Source organism: Brachyhypopomus gauderio, chromosome 8 (assembly GCF_052324685.1).
Source record: "Brachyhypopomus gauderio isolate BG-103 chromosome 8, BGAUD_0.2, whole genome shotgun sequence".
Classification (NCBI taxonomy): domain Eukaryota; kingdom Metazoa; phylum Chordata; class Actinopteri; order Gymnotiformes; family Hypopomidae; genus Brachyhypopomus; species Brachyhypopomus gauderio.
Genome location: NC_135218.1, coordinates 22,814,415 through 22,828,410, shown reverse-complemented (window position 1 = coordinate 22,828,410; position 13,996 = coordinate 22,814,415). Strand labels below are relative to the sequence as shown.

Below are 13,996 nucleotides of genomic sequence, written 5' to 3'. Positions count from 1 at the left end.
GTTTCTTTATAAATTCATTTGCATCTTTTTGAGCAATGTGATCTAAACAAACTCAGGAAAAGACAGAAATGTCATTACATTTCTCTCCACATGGAGCCATGCAGGTTGTGCTGTTTGAAGGGAAAATACCCCATGGTATTAGATGACCTGTTATTGATTTTAGGTGACAACTCATTGCAAGTGTGACATGTTGTCCCATGGTGGAATCTCATGCCTTCACACACAATAAGGGCTCTGGGACATATGCAGATTTACTATGGTTCAATAGAGTCACTTACCAATCTCTAACAGTGTTATCCTATAAAAGACTCTTTCACCTCTCAAGTAGACATGGGTATGGCTGTTGCTATGTGGTGTTAACTTGCTACACATGCCATTAAAAAAGCACAAAGCTGCTTCTTGTTCTTTTAACGTTCTAGAACGATCTTCTTGGCTCGTGAGATGGTGGTGTGTTAGAGGAGGGCTGTAAACCTGTCACCGTTTCATAAAAAGTTCACCGAGAAATTTAGAATCTCAATACATTGCTGCTCATCGCTAGTGTGTGTGTGTATTTCACCAAAACAGACCTACATTTAGACTATTGAAGTTCCTCCTCATTATCATTATCATCAGCATCTTCATCTGTGTCTGCTTGACAAATATCAGTAGTGTTTACAGTGTGTTTATGTCTAAATATTCTGTAAACGCTACTGACTAATGACTGACTGCAATTACTGTGTCAGTCCTCTGATGTTTGTGATCAGTCTCATTAGATGAGTCAGACATCAAACTGTTAAAATACTGTCAGAATATGAATACACCATGATAAGCCCCTAACCTACACAGTTCAACGAAACCTAACTGGCAGTCTTGAAAATCCATTTATGAACACGCAACTTTCATTTAGTTTCAAAAAGTCTCGCTGAACAATCAGCAGTTTCCATTATCCGTGTGCACTCGAGCGCTCCTACTTCTGGGCTGTTTCCATCATCAGTGTTAACCTCCCCGAATCCCTGCCTGAATCCCCCCCACACACACACACTGACATACTCACTCTCACACCCACCTCCCCCCCACACACACACACACACTCACACCCCCCCCACACACACAGTCTCTCTCACACCCCCCACACACACACACACTGACATACTCACTCTCACACCCCCCCCCACACACACACACTGACATACTCACTCTCACACCCCCCCCCACACACACACACACTCACACCCCCCCACACACACACTGTCTCTCTCACACCCCCCACACACACACACACTGACATACTCTCTCTCACACACACACTCACACCCCCCCCACACACACACACTGACATACTCTCTCTCACACCCCCCACACACACACACTCTCTCTCACACCCCCCCCACACACACACTGACATACTCTCTCTCACACCCCCCACACACACACACACTCACACCCCCCCCCACACACACACTGTCTCTCTCACACCCCCCACACACACTCACACCCCCCCCACACACACACACTGACATACTCTCTCTCACACCCCCCACACACACACACTCTCTCTCACACCCCCCCCCACACACACACACACTGACATACTCTCTCTCTCACACCCCCCACACACACACACTCTCTCTCACACCCCCCCCCACACACACTGTCTCTCTCACACCCCCTCACACACACACTGTCTCTCTCACACCCCCTCACACACACACACACACACACACACACACACTGACACTCTCTCTCACACCCCCCCCACACACACACTGTCTCTCTCACACCCCCTCACACACACACACACACACACACACACTCTCTCTCACACCCCCCCACACACACTCTCTCTCACACCCCCCCACACACACACTGACACACTCTCTCTCACACCCCCCCACACACACTCTCTCTCTCACACCCCCCCCCCCACACACACACTGACATACTCTCTCTCACACCCCCCACACACAAACACACACACTCTCTCTTTCACCCCCCCCACACACACACTGTCTCTCTCACACCCCCTCACACACACACACACACTGACACGCTCTCTCACACCCCCCCACACACACCCCACACACTCTCTCACACCCCCTCACACACACTCTCTCACACCCCCCACACACACACTCTCTCTCTCACACCCCCCCACATACACACTCTCTCACACCCCCCACACACACACTCTCTCTCTCACACCCCCCCACACACACCCCACACACTCTCTCTCACACCCCCCCACACACACACTGTCTCTCTCACACCCCCTCACACACTCTGACACTCTCTCACACCCCCCCGCACACACCCCACACACTCTCTTACACACACACTCTCTCTCTCACACCCTCCCACACACACACACACACACTGACATACTCTCTCTCACACCCCCCACACACAAACACACACTCTCTCTCACACCCCCCCCCACACACACACTGTCTCTCTCACACCCCCTCACACACACACACACTGACACTCTCTCTCACACCCCCCACACACTCTCTCTCACACCCCCCCACACACACTCTCTCACACCCCCCACACACACACTCTCTCACACCCCCCACACACACACTCTCTCTCACACCCCCCACATACACACTCTCTCACACCCCCCCACACACACACTGACACACTCTCTCACACCCCTCCCACACACACGCTGACACACTCTCTCTCACCCCCCCCACACACACTCTCTCTCACACCCACACTCTCTCTCTCACACCCCCCCACACATACACACACACTCTCACCCCCCCCACACACACTCTCTCTCTCACACCCCCCCACACATACACACACCCTCTCTCACCCCCCCACACACACACACTCTCACACCCCCTCACACACATCCCACACCCCCCCCCCCCCCCCCCACACACACACACCCTCCCCAAAAAGCACAATTGCACATTTGTTCTCTGTGAATAATTGCTAGTAATTGCAGTCTAGAGTGCCGGGCGCTTACACCGGGATGATGGCGGCTGAGTTCCTGACTGGCCTCTTCAGACCGAGGCTGAATTTACAACCCTTTCATCAAGCTCCCTGACCAACTGTTAGTGGCACATGGCATTTCCATATGAACCCGTTCTTAAACGTGATTGAGAAAGCTCTCCGTGTCTTTCAAACTGCAACGCTGTAATCAGTAGCATTGAGCTAAGAATGTGGTTAACTGTGGCGCGGACAAAAAGTTAAAGTAGGCCTCAGTCATCAGAAGCGAGGGATGTAGATGCAGACGAGGGGGTGCGCGGACAGCGGGACTTGGTGCTCCGCCTGTCTCATTCACACAGGTTCGCATTTGCGCCACGTGCCATGGTCGTGCACGCGCACACAGAGCAGCAGGTGCCGGTCAAAGACAGAGCGCGCTCAGGAGCTCGCGCCAACCAACGCAGCGGTGAGTCGCGGTACGCGGACGAACATGTGAGTGTTTTTGTGCATGCGGAATCCGTCTAATGACAAGTTTGAGATACGCTTAAAAGTACGTTTGGAACCGCAATTCCCATTTCGCCTCATTATCTCTGCAGTTTGAAAATGTAGTTTCATTCAAATAGACGTGTATCCCCGGCCCTGCGAACAAAGTCCCAGCCTGCTGAATTTGCACTGGATTGATTTCTTTTGTTTGTTTGTTTAAGGGAAAAACAAAAACTAATCAAGACGAGGAATGCGCCGCGTTCGTCTGCACATCCAGTTAAGTATAACCAATACGTATGCTGCAATTACATTAATTGTGAAATGAACCTGGTCGATACCGACGACGCCTTTCATTGATTTTCTGAGTCTGATTAAGCATTCGATATTAACATAAAACCTCATGAATTGTGCATTATGCTAATAGGGCAGAAAGAAAAAGTGCAACAAACAGCAACTGACCAATCTATTACGGATGCCTCGCGTCATCTCGTTACCCATAATCCCCGGGGGTCTCTCGTATTGGGGCAGTGCGCCTTTCGTGATTGAAGTGCGTGTCATTACCCAATCCACGCGGGCGGGTGGAATGTCCTGCGCCTTCGCGTGCGCCTCTCGTCCCTGGAGTTTCCATTGTGACGCAGTTGCGGCTACGTCTCTTCAGGGAAAAGATCTTTTCAGTGCCTGTCACGAGCTAAGATAAAGGGAATGACGCCTTCCCGGAAGCCCTTTCTCGACCTGCGAAAAACAGAACAAAGTCAAATAACAAACAAACAATAAAAACGTTGAAAACTGTAATTCACCAGAGTATTTGGGCAGTGAAAGGCACCACACGCTTAAATTATCTTCTGTTATCTCACTTTGCTATTGGGGCCTCTCCTCGGAGTGATGCGGAGTCAGACGGGACTCGGCGCTCGCTGGGTTCTGGCGTGCTTTGTTGATCTGGCATGTGCGGGACTCCTGCCAAATGCAGCAGTGTCCTGTGGCGGGACCCCTCAGTAGCTGAATGCGAGAGAGAGGCTCAGAGACATGCCATATGGACAGGGGGTATACACATATACACACACACAAACATATATACACACTTGAAAAGCGCTGATGAGGAGGTCCAGAGGTGAAGTTTCTGTGAAAATCAGCAAAGTGAATCAGTTGGGTAGTCAGAATGTGTTCTGACTAAACTAGAAAAAAACTTGGTTAAAGTAATTTTTGGCCTCAATTTTAAAAGAAAGAAAGTCAAATCTCAGATGATGTATGAGCTGCTGGAGAGACGCTGGATTAATGACTCATCAACCCTGACCCAAAATTTCTTCCCATCACAAGGATAAAAATAAACCTCTGAGAGGTGTGTGTGACTATCCGCGTGATTGGCAGCTGTGAGGAGAGGAAGTGAGCAGTGGGAGAAACACAACTTCCTGCACGGCGCCAACGGTTCGCAGCTCTCGGCAAGACGAGCAAGAAGTCTTCAAGAAGACCCTCGACAATAGTAGTATATGTTCCTCTGCCTCACGGGCTGCAAATACTCTCCTGTGTGTTTTTAACAGACCTCCAAACTGGTGATCTAATGCAGCCACGCCAAGCACAGCAGATCTGAGGCTAAGCCATACAGTTCCTGATCCAGTTCCCCGTGTGAAACCCCTGGTTCCTTCGTGCTCTTCGTTCCTCTGTGGGCCCACAGGCCTGTAATAATGACGCAGGAGAACGGCTGATGTCAGGTTTTTAGGATTAACAGCCTGAACAGAGCGACAACAGGAAGTGGGTGGGAGTTCACCTCCCAGAGTCCTCTGCAGGGACAGGGTTTAGCATCAAAGAGGAAGTCACACAAAACAAGTGACCGGGGCGATTTTGCGGTCTCGGTGCAGTCCTGGCACAAAGGGCGGGACCTGCTGCACCTTCAAAGGGTCAGACGAGGAAAGGGAAATCTGTAACTGCGAAGCTCTTCAGACATCAGCCACCATTCAGAGGAAGTCAGCTGGAGACGAGAGAGCACATTGACAAAGACGTATCACATCAGAACAGCCCGTCTGGATTTGGCATTAATAATCCCGGTTAAAGAGGAGAACTGGCTGGAGGAATGTGTAGATTTACACCAGTTTAGTCTGTCATGCCATGAAGTATTACAAGACACTAAAATAACAAGAGCAATTGAGGTTTTAGTGGCTGTGGAGATCCAGCATACATGAAGATTCCCTGGAAGAACTACACCCACATGGCTTTGATCCCCATATATACACCTTCCTTGACTCACATATGAGTTTAAGTGACATTCCATTCCTAATCCATAGGGTTCGATATGACATTGGTCCACCCTTTGCAGCTAGAACAGCTTCAACTCTTCTGAGAAGGTTGTCCACAAGGTTTAGGAGTGTGTTTATGGGGATTTTTGACCATTCTTTCAGAAGTACATTTGTGAGGTCACATAATGATGTTGGATGAGAAGGCCTGGCTCTCAATCTCCGCTCTAATTCATCCCAAAGGTGTTCTATCAGGTTGAGCTCAGGACTCTATGCAGGCCAGTCAAGTTCATCCACACCAGACTCTGCCATCCATGTCATTATGGACCTTGCTTTGTGCACTGGTGCACATTCATGTTGGAAGAGGAAGGGGCCAGCTCCAAACTTTTCCCACAAAGTTGTGAGCATGGAATTGTCCAAAATGTCTTGGTATGCTGAATAATTCAGAGTTCCTTTCACTGGAACTAAGGGGCCAAGCCCAGCTGAAAAACAACCCCACACCATAATCCCCCTCTAGCATCAGATAAGTACCGTTCTCCTGGCAACTGCCAAACGCAGACTCGTCCATCAGATTGCCAGATGGAGAAGCGTGATACATCACTCCAGAGAATGTGCCTCCACTGCTCTAGAGTCCACTGGCGTTGTGCTTTACACCACTGCATCCAATGCTTTGCGTTGCACTTGGTGATGTATGTCTTTGATGCAGCTGCTCAACCATGGAAACCCATTCCATGAAGCTCTCTGCGCAGTTCTTGAGCTAATCTGAAGGCCACATGAAGTTTGGATGTCTGTATTGATCAGTGTTGCGAATAATTTTTGTCAGTAATGGGATAATATAATTAATTACTTTTCCTGTTGTTACAACGCCGTTGACGTTACTGGTCATTAAAAGCAGTGCATTACTATATATTGATATACTAACGAGTAATGCGAGTAATGCACACCAGTGACACGACACAAACGGAGAAGAGGCAGAAATGCCGAGTCAGGAGCAAGCCAAAGAAAAATTAGCATTTTCAAGGTGGCAATATAAACATTATTTAAGAAAATACTTGAAGTTCCTGAATGTCTACCAGACTGGGTATTTGATTTATTTAATTAAGAATAGAGGTTTTATTGATAAGTTTACTTCTGTTGTGAACAAACCAGTTGTCTCAGGTTGAGAGAATTTAATTTAATTCGATAGATGTAAATACACTTTATATAGTGTAACTGTTTACTTTTGCTTTTTTTTTTTTTTTTTTTTTTTTTTTACAAAGATTTGGGATTTTAAAGGGTTTTATCCTGAACTGGTTTGTGGATGTGCAATAAATATCAAAAGTTAAACACCTTTCTGAGCTACTCATTTCAACTGACTGTGAAAACTGCTTTTTCAAAAAATCCTTATTCATTGGCATATAACTTATTTTAGCTGTAATGCAAATAGTTACTTTCCCTGGTAACTAGTTACTTTTATTATAGTGTAATTCAGTTACTAACTCAGTTACTTTTTTGAAAAAGTAGTGAGTAACTATAACTAATTACTTTTTTAAAGTAACGTTCCCAACACTGGTAGTGATTGCAGAAAGTTGGCGACCTCTTCGCACTATGTGTGCTGGGGGGGGTGCTGCGCCTAAAGCGATCGATCACCAGTGGTTGGTGCCAGAGCGAACTAGTAACTCATTGAATCATAGATGTAGATCAAAGATAAATAAACTAGATTTTTTTCGGCGTGAGAAATCGGATGTATGGCGTGAGAGCGTGTGAAGACAGTCAAATGCGTGTGTCTCACACTCATTGCGTGAGAGTTGGCAACCCTGTTGCTGTATATTTGGAAAGAAAAATAATTTGTATCAGGGAATAATAGGGAGTATTTTTCCACATAGTACACACGTACACAGAGAAAGCAGTTCCGCTCCCCTAAGCACAGATCACCAGCAGCACAACGCTAGCTAGCAGTCATCTGTCATTAGTGTAAAAAGAATTTCAGTTTATATTTCACTGAACTCTTCAAGAGAGAAAAGACAATACCAATGGCAGAATGATGAGAGAGGTGTTAACCTTGTTCACGGAAAAGTGGATTTACCCTAAAATACCTTGCCTACTGCCTGAATCAGTCCTCCTTTGTGGGGTCTTTTTTTTTTTCTAGCGAATCACTGCCACCAGGGGGCAGTGAGTAATGGTATGGCGATTTGAGCTGGGGTATCTGTGTGTGTGATAGTTCTCCAGAGCACATGCAGTTGTAATGTAACAGCAGCATGGGTCCTTACCATAACCAGCTGCCTAACATGCAGAGAAGATCAGGTATGCAGCCTTAGACAAGCAGCACAAAATATACCTATTAATGCAGTCCAAGGTCTGGCACCTTGAAAATGACCATGTTTATAATAATATATTCTCTCTTTGCAAAAAAAAAAAAGCAATGGTTTGCTTATACGTTATTACAGTAACACTCTGAGCTGCTAAACTGAGGCTGAAACAGATTGTGGTCTGTGTCGTCTTGGCCTGGCGTCCTAGCTGGGGAAGCAGTGTGTGTTTTTGGTGACATCTATTGACTCATCGTGGCACTCAGGGACTGGGGACAAACTGATCACCGATGCTCAGGCAGACATGATCAACAGACACACATGCACACACAGATATCAGCTATCAGATATCTTCTCTGCTGGTTGGCTAGAGGCTGTCAGGCACCTGGGCTCCCAGCAGACAGGCTGACTGAGGGGCTGTTCCTGCTTTTTAACGCCCTGTGGTGTGGATTCCCAGTCTCAGTGAAGACAGAGCCTGTTAGCCCCGTTACCCAGACGCTCAGGTCATGCCCTTCATAGTTTAGTCATCTCACAATAGGCCACTTTCATACTAAATGTCTTGTGAAACATCCCTTTGAACTTAATCTCATTTTTGCATTACAATCTTGGTATTTTTTCCACTGGTAAGTCACTTTGAATTCCAAAGCACTTTCAGTGTGTGAAAGGTGCCGCATGAATAAACTCACTATTCCTGGACAGCACTAGCCAAATTCTATCATCTAGCATTCCCTAAGTTTTCTGCTTTTGACAAGCAGTGAGTATAATGTCTTTTTTTTTTCCCTCATTATTTGTTTATCTACATGATTTAACTTGCTTAGTTAATTGTATTTAATGTAATTGTTTATTATGAGAAAAATAAATAAAAAATAAATGTATAAAAAATAAATAAATAAAAACCATAATCCATTTACTTGTGCCACTCCCTCTACTGGACAGTGCTGGATTTATTAGTGTCCCCATTTTAAAGTCTTATGTTGTTAGGTGTTATTGTTAGAAAACTCTCACACTCATCACCATGCTGTAAATGTGACGTTGGGTTCGAGGCGAAGGACGACACAAATCCAACTTCACAGACACAACGACACGTTTTAATGCAGACAGGTATTGCGCAATAGCGCACGCTAAACAGACACATACACACGTAACGTGTAGACTCAAACATTAGACAACGACGAGCACAAGACACTGCGCGAACGCACATTAAATAGACAGACCACATCAACCCCACGTGATGACGAGACGAGCCACAGGTGAGACGGATAATGACAAGACGCACCCGCACCCACGGAGGTACAGACGCAGACGAATAGACGCAGACAACGTTAACACACGCCCCAAAGGAAGGGTTCGGGGACCGTAGCGTGACAGACGCCCCCACCAAGGGCACTACCCGTCCCGGGGTGCCAACAGGACTGAGTGCCCCGAACCCACGTCGATGGGCGGATCTGAAGCGCCCAGTCCTGCGTCTGGGAGATGACCGCCCTCGGCGGAGAGTCCGCCACGCACAGTCTTTAAAGCCTGGTTTACTTTCGCGAGCGACCGTAGCGCGCGACTCCGCCCACCTCGCGCGACCCTGCGCGAGCGGTGTAGGCGTTTATACTTTCGCGAACGTCGCGAGCGTCGCTGCAGTGTTCTCCGAAACGATAGGTGGCGATAGGTGGCAGAGGAGAATAAAAAACCCTTGCAAAACCGGTGAAAGAACATTTTTACCTGACCAGAGACCGTGGCTGTTTCTCAATTCAGGGGCTGCAGCCCACGAAGTGCGCATTTGTAGGCCGGTTACGTCACTGCGCCGCGACAAGGCTGTCCCAATTCGTGGACTCCTTCTTATGCGGCCGACGAATGTAGCCTTCAAAACCCCGAAAACGAAGGATGCATCTGAGTATCCTTCGCGTCCCACCATATCCCAGGATTCATTGCTCTATGAACAATAAACAGGCGGAGTCTAGTGTACGGGCCGAAGAATTCGTTTTTAAATGTCGGTATTTTTTAAATATGGACATTTATACTGCAATGAGATGCTAAATAACATGCCAGTTATTAATGATATTGCAGGTAAACATGTGCTTTGAGTATTTACTAAACGTTTATACGTAAAAGTAACGTTTATAAAAATAAATTGAATTTTGTTATGAAGTTATACTTCCCGTCATACGTGAATACATGTTCAACGCATTTTCTTTTAGGCATTTTAGGTGGGTGATGTGATATTTGTTGGACAGCTCGCTAACACGTATGTAACGTATGAAACGGGGCAGAGCGTGGTCACGCAAACATACGTCTTGCGAAGACTAGACTATCTCATTTAACAGCCGTGAGATGCAGCCTACCCTGCCTTCGAAGTGTGTGGCCACCGTGGGCTGCGGTCTACGCGGTCTACGTAGGCTGCAGCCCCTGAATTGAGAAACAGCCCGTATATATACACACCAGGCATCAAACATAAATATGGCTTTGCAATGTTGTCCGAAATGATATGTGGTAGTATAAAGAAACACCCCTCAAAAAAAGGGGAATGAACATTTACCTGACGCATTTTGATGTTGCTTTGTGTTTCAGGTTTGAAAAGTGGTGGAATTTAGGCTAAAGTACATTAAAATGTTGAAATTACGTTAACAAATACGAGCCTCTTGTAATTCCAGGACGAAACATGAGAGAACGTGAAGACGTTAAGATTGGGTGTTTTGAAAATAAACAACCATTAAATAATGTGATAAAAAGCGAATTATTTCGAGTATATATATTAATATTTAACTTAATTATGTTTATCGTGCTGGAAAATATTTAAATGGGCCTTGAAAGTGCCGTACAAGTGCTTTAATTCCACCTTGTATAGGTGTATGAACTCTGCAAACATGACTTTGTTGATCGCGCTGAAGCGCGGCGCGCGCGCGAAGTTACAAAATTCGGGAGGTGCACGACCTCGCGCCGCGACAGCGCGCGATGCCCTCGCGCACGGGCGGAGCCTCCGCGATTACGTCATTTTCGCCGCGCGGACCCTCGCGCCGCTCGCGGCGCGTCGAGTATAAACCAGGCGCGAGGGTCCGCGCGGCGAAAATGACGTAATCGCTGTGGCTCCGCCCGTGCGCTGTCGCGGCGCGAGGTCGTGCACCTCTCGAATTTTGTAAACTTCGCGCGCGCGCCGCGCTTCAGCGCGATGGACAAAGTCATGTTTGCCGGGTTCATACACCTTTACAAGGTGGAATTAAAGCACTTGTACGTCACTTTAAAGGTCCATTTCAATATTTCCCAGCACGTTAATCTTAATTAAGTTAAATATTTATACATATATTCTAAATGAATCGAAATAATTCGCTTTTTTATCACATTATTTAATGGTTGTTTATTTTCAAAACGCCCAGACGTCTAACGTCTTCACGTTCTCTCATGTTTCGTCCTGGAATTACAAGAGGCTCGTGTTTGTTAACGTATCGTTTAGGACAACACTGCAAAGCCATAATTACGTTTGATGCCAGATGTGTATATACGATCTCTGGTCAGGTAAAAATGTTCTTTCACCGGTTTTGCACGGGTTTTTTATTCTCCACTGCCACCTATCGCCACCTATCGTTTCGGAGAACACTGCAGCGACGCTCGCGACGTTCGCGAAAGTATAAACGCCTACACCGCTCGCGCAGGGTCGCGCGAGGTGGGCGGAGCCGCGCGCTACGGTCGCTCGTGAAAGTATTTTCGCGAACGTCGCGAGCGTCGCTGCAGTGTTCTCCGAAACGATAGGTGGCGATAGGTGGCAGTGGAGAATAAAAAGCCCCTGCAAAACCGGGGAAAGAACATTTTTACCTGACCAGAGACCGTATATATACACCAGGCATCAAACATAAATATGGCTTTGCAATGTTGTCCGAAACGATATGTGGTAGTATAAAGAAACACCCCTCAAAAAAGGGGAATGAACATTTACCTGACGCATTTTGATGTTGCTTTGTGTTTCAGGTTTGAAAAGTGCTGGAATTTAGGCTAAAGTACATTAAAATGTTGAAATTACGTTAACAAATACGAGCTTCTTGTAATTCCAGGACGAAACATGAGAGAACGTGAAGACGTTAAGATTGGGCGTTTTGAAAATAAACAACCATTAAATAATGTGATAAAAAGCGAATTATTTCGAATTATTTCGAGTATATATATTAATATTTAACTTAATTATGTTTATCGTGCTGGAAAATATTTAAATGGACCTTGAAAGTGCCGTACAAGTGCTTTAATTCCACCTTGTTTAGGTGTATGAACCCGGCAAACATGACTTTGTCCATCGCGCTGAAGCAAAATTCGAGAGGTGCACGACCTCGCGCACGGGCGGAGCCTCCGCGATTACGTCATTTTCGCCGCGCGGACCCTCGCGCCGCTCGCGGCGCGTCGAGTATAAACCAGGCTTAAACCAGGCTGTAGGCGCCGGGTGCAGCGCGACCGGCGTAGGCGCCGGGTGCAGCGCGACCGGTAGACGCCCCGAGCGGACCGCCTGGGAGATCCCCTGCGGTCTCCATCTCCTCCTCCTCTTCTTCTCCTTGGTCCCACTCCATGGACTGCTCCGGGCTGCCACCCCGGGAGCAATCCATCCTCTCTCCACCGTAACGATCGGAGGATGGGACCGTCTCTGGTGTCCACCTCCCCTTCACAGTCCCAGCGGAACACTCAGAGGGAGGCGGACTGCCTTCCTCCTCCGACTCGAACTCCTCCACCTCCCCATCGTAGCCCACGGCGGGGAAGGAGCGTTCTGACGGAGGGTAATCATAGTCTTCCTCCTCCTCTTCCTCACCGTAGCCCACGGCAGGTGCGTTGCACTCGAACGGAGGGTAATCGTCGTCCTCCTCCTCCTCCTCCTCCTCGTAGCCCACGGCAGGAGCGGAGCACTCGGACGGTGGGTAGTCCTCCTCGTTCCCCTCTCCCCCACCATAATCCACTGTGGGGGCGTAGCACACGGAGGGAGGGTAATCCTCCTCCTCGCCGTAGTCCACGGTGGAGGCGGAACAAACCGAGGGAGCCTGATCGTCCTCTTCCTCCTCGCCCTCCGATTCCTCCCCCTCGAACTCGCTCTCAGGGGTCTTCTCTGTGGAGCAGAGTTCGAGGGAGCCGACCCTCAAGGGCGAGAGGTCTCTGGTGGGAGAGGGGTGTCGCTCCCTCCACATCCGCACCGCGGTCTGGCGGAAATACTCCGCCAGTTCCCCAGTGCTGGCCTCCCGAGCCCGGAGCAGCATGATGCTGCATAAAGGGTCCTGCTCCATAAGTTCGGGAGTAACGGTGGCCGCGCGGTGTTGGGCAGGAGCAGAGGCATGGCGGCGCTTGCTGGGCTTCTTGCCCTTCTTTGGCCGGGTGGTGTAGCCTGGCATGGCTTGTTGTATCTCTGACGGCTCGTCGTTCTGTGACGTTGGGTGCGAGGCGAAGGACGAGACACAAATCCAGCTTCGCAGACAGGTATTACGCAATAGCGCACGCTAAACAGACACATACACACGTAACGTGTAGACTCAAACATTAGACAACGACGAGCACAAGACACTGCGCGAACGCACATTAAATGGACAGACCACATCAACCCCACGTGATGACGAGACGAGCCACAGGTGAGACGGATAATGACAAGACGCACCCGCACCCACGGAGGTACTCAGACGCAGACGAATAGACGCAGACAACGTTAACACACGCCCCAAAGGAAGGGTTCGGGGACCGTAGCGTGACAGTAAATTTCTGCTTTTTCACAGCGAGCAACACTGTTTGACTTTAATCATAAATATTTTCTTCTAAACATTAATCCTCTTCACCTAAAACTCATCTAGACTTCTTCAACTGCTCCTTTGGAGATGTTGATGTGTCTTTATAATGAGACACAAGTAGTTTATTTTCATAGTGCCTTGTTTTTTAATCATATGTAGATTGCAAACACACCACACACATTGAAATCATAGCATGTGTGACACTGCAGAGCCAATAATAACTACGTGTGCTCCATTTCGTCGGTATGTGTTGAAACGCTGGCGGTACAAATGTTGTATCTACTCTCACTTTGATTATTGTAATGGTGTTTATTGCAATGGGATTGATTGCAGTAAACAATAAAATGTTGATAAA

At 47.7% G+C, this 13,996-nt stretch overlaps 1 long non-coding RNA gene across 1 annotated transcript; it reads right to left on the bottom strand.

Annotated features, from left to right (window-relative positions):
• Window positions 1-2,889: 2,889 nt before the first annotated feature.
• Window positions 2,890-6,120, bottom strand: LOC143521972 (uncharacterized). The gene is made up of 3 exons (XR_013132887.1): window positions 4,482-6,120; window positions 4,257-4,398; window positions 2,890-4,134 (listed from the first exon to the last, which is right to left on the bottom strand). It is a non-coding gene; the product is annotated as an uncharacterized LOC143521972 (long non-coding RNA).
• Window positions 6,121-13,996: the final 7,876 nt, after the last annotated feature.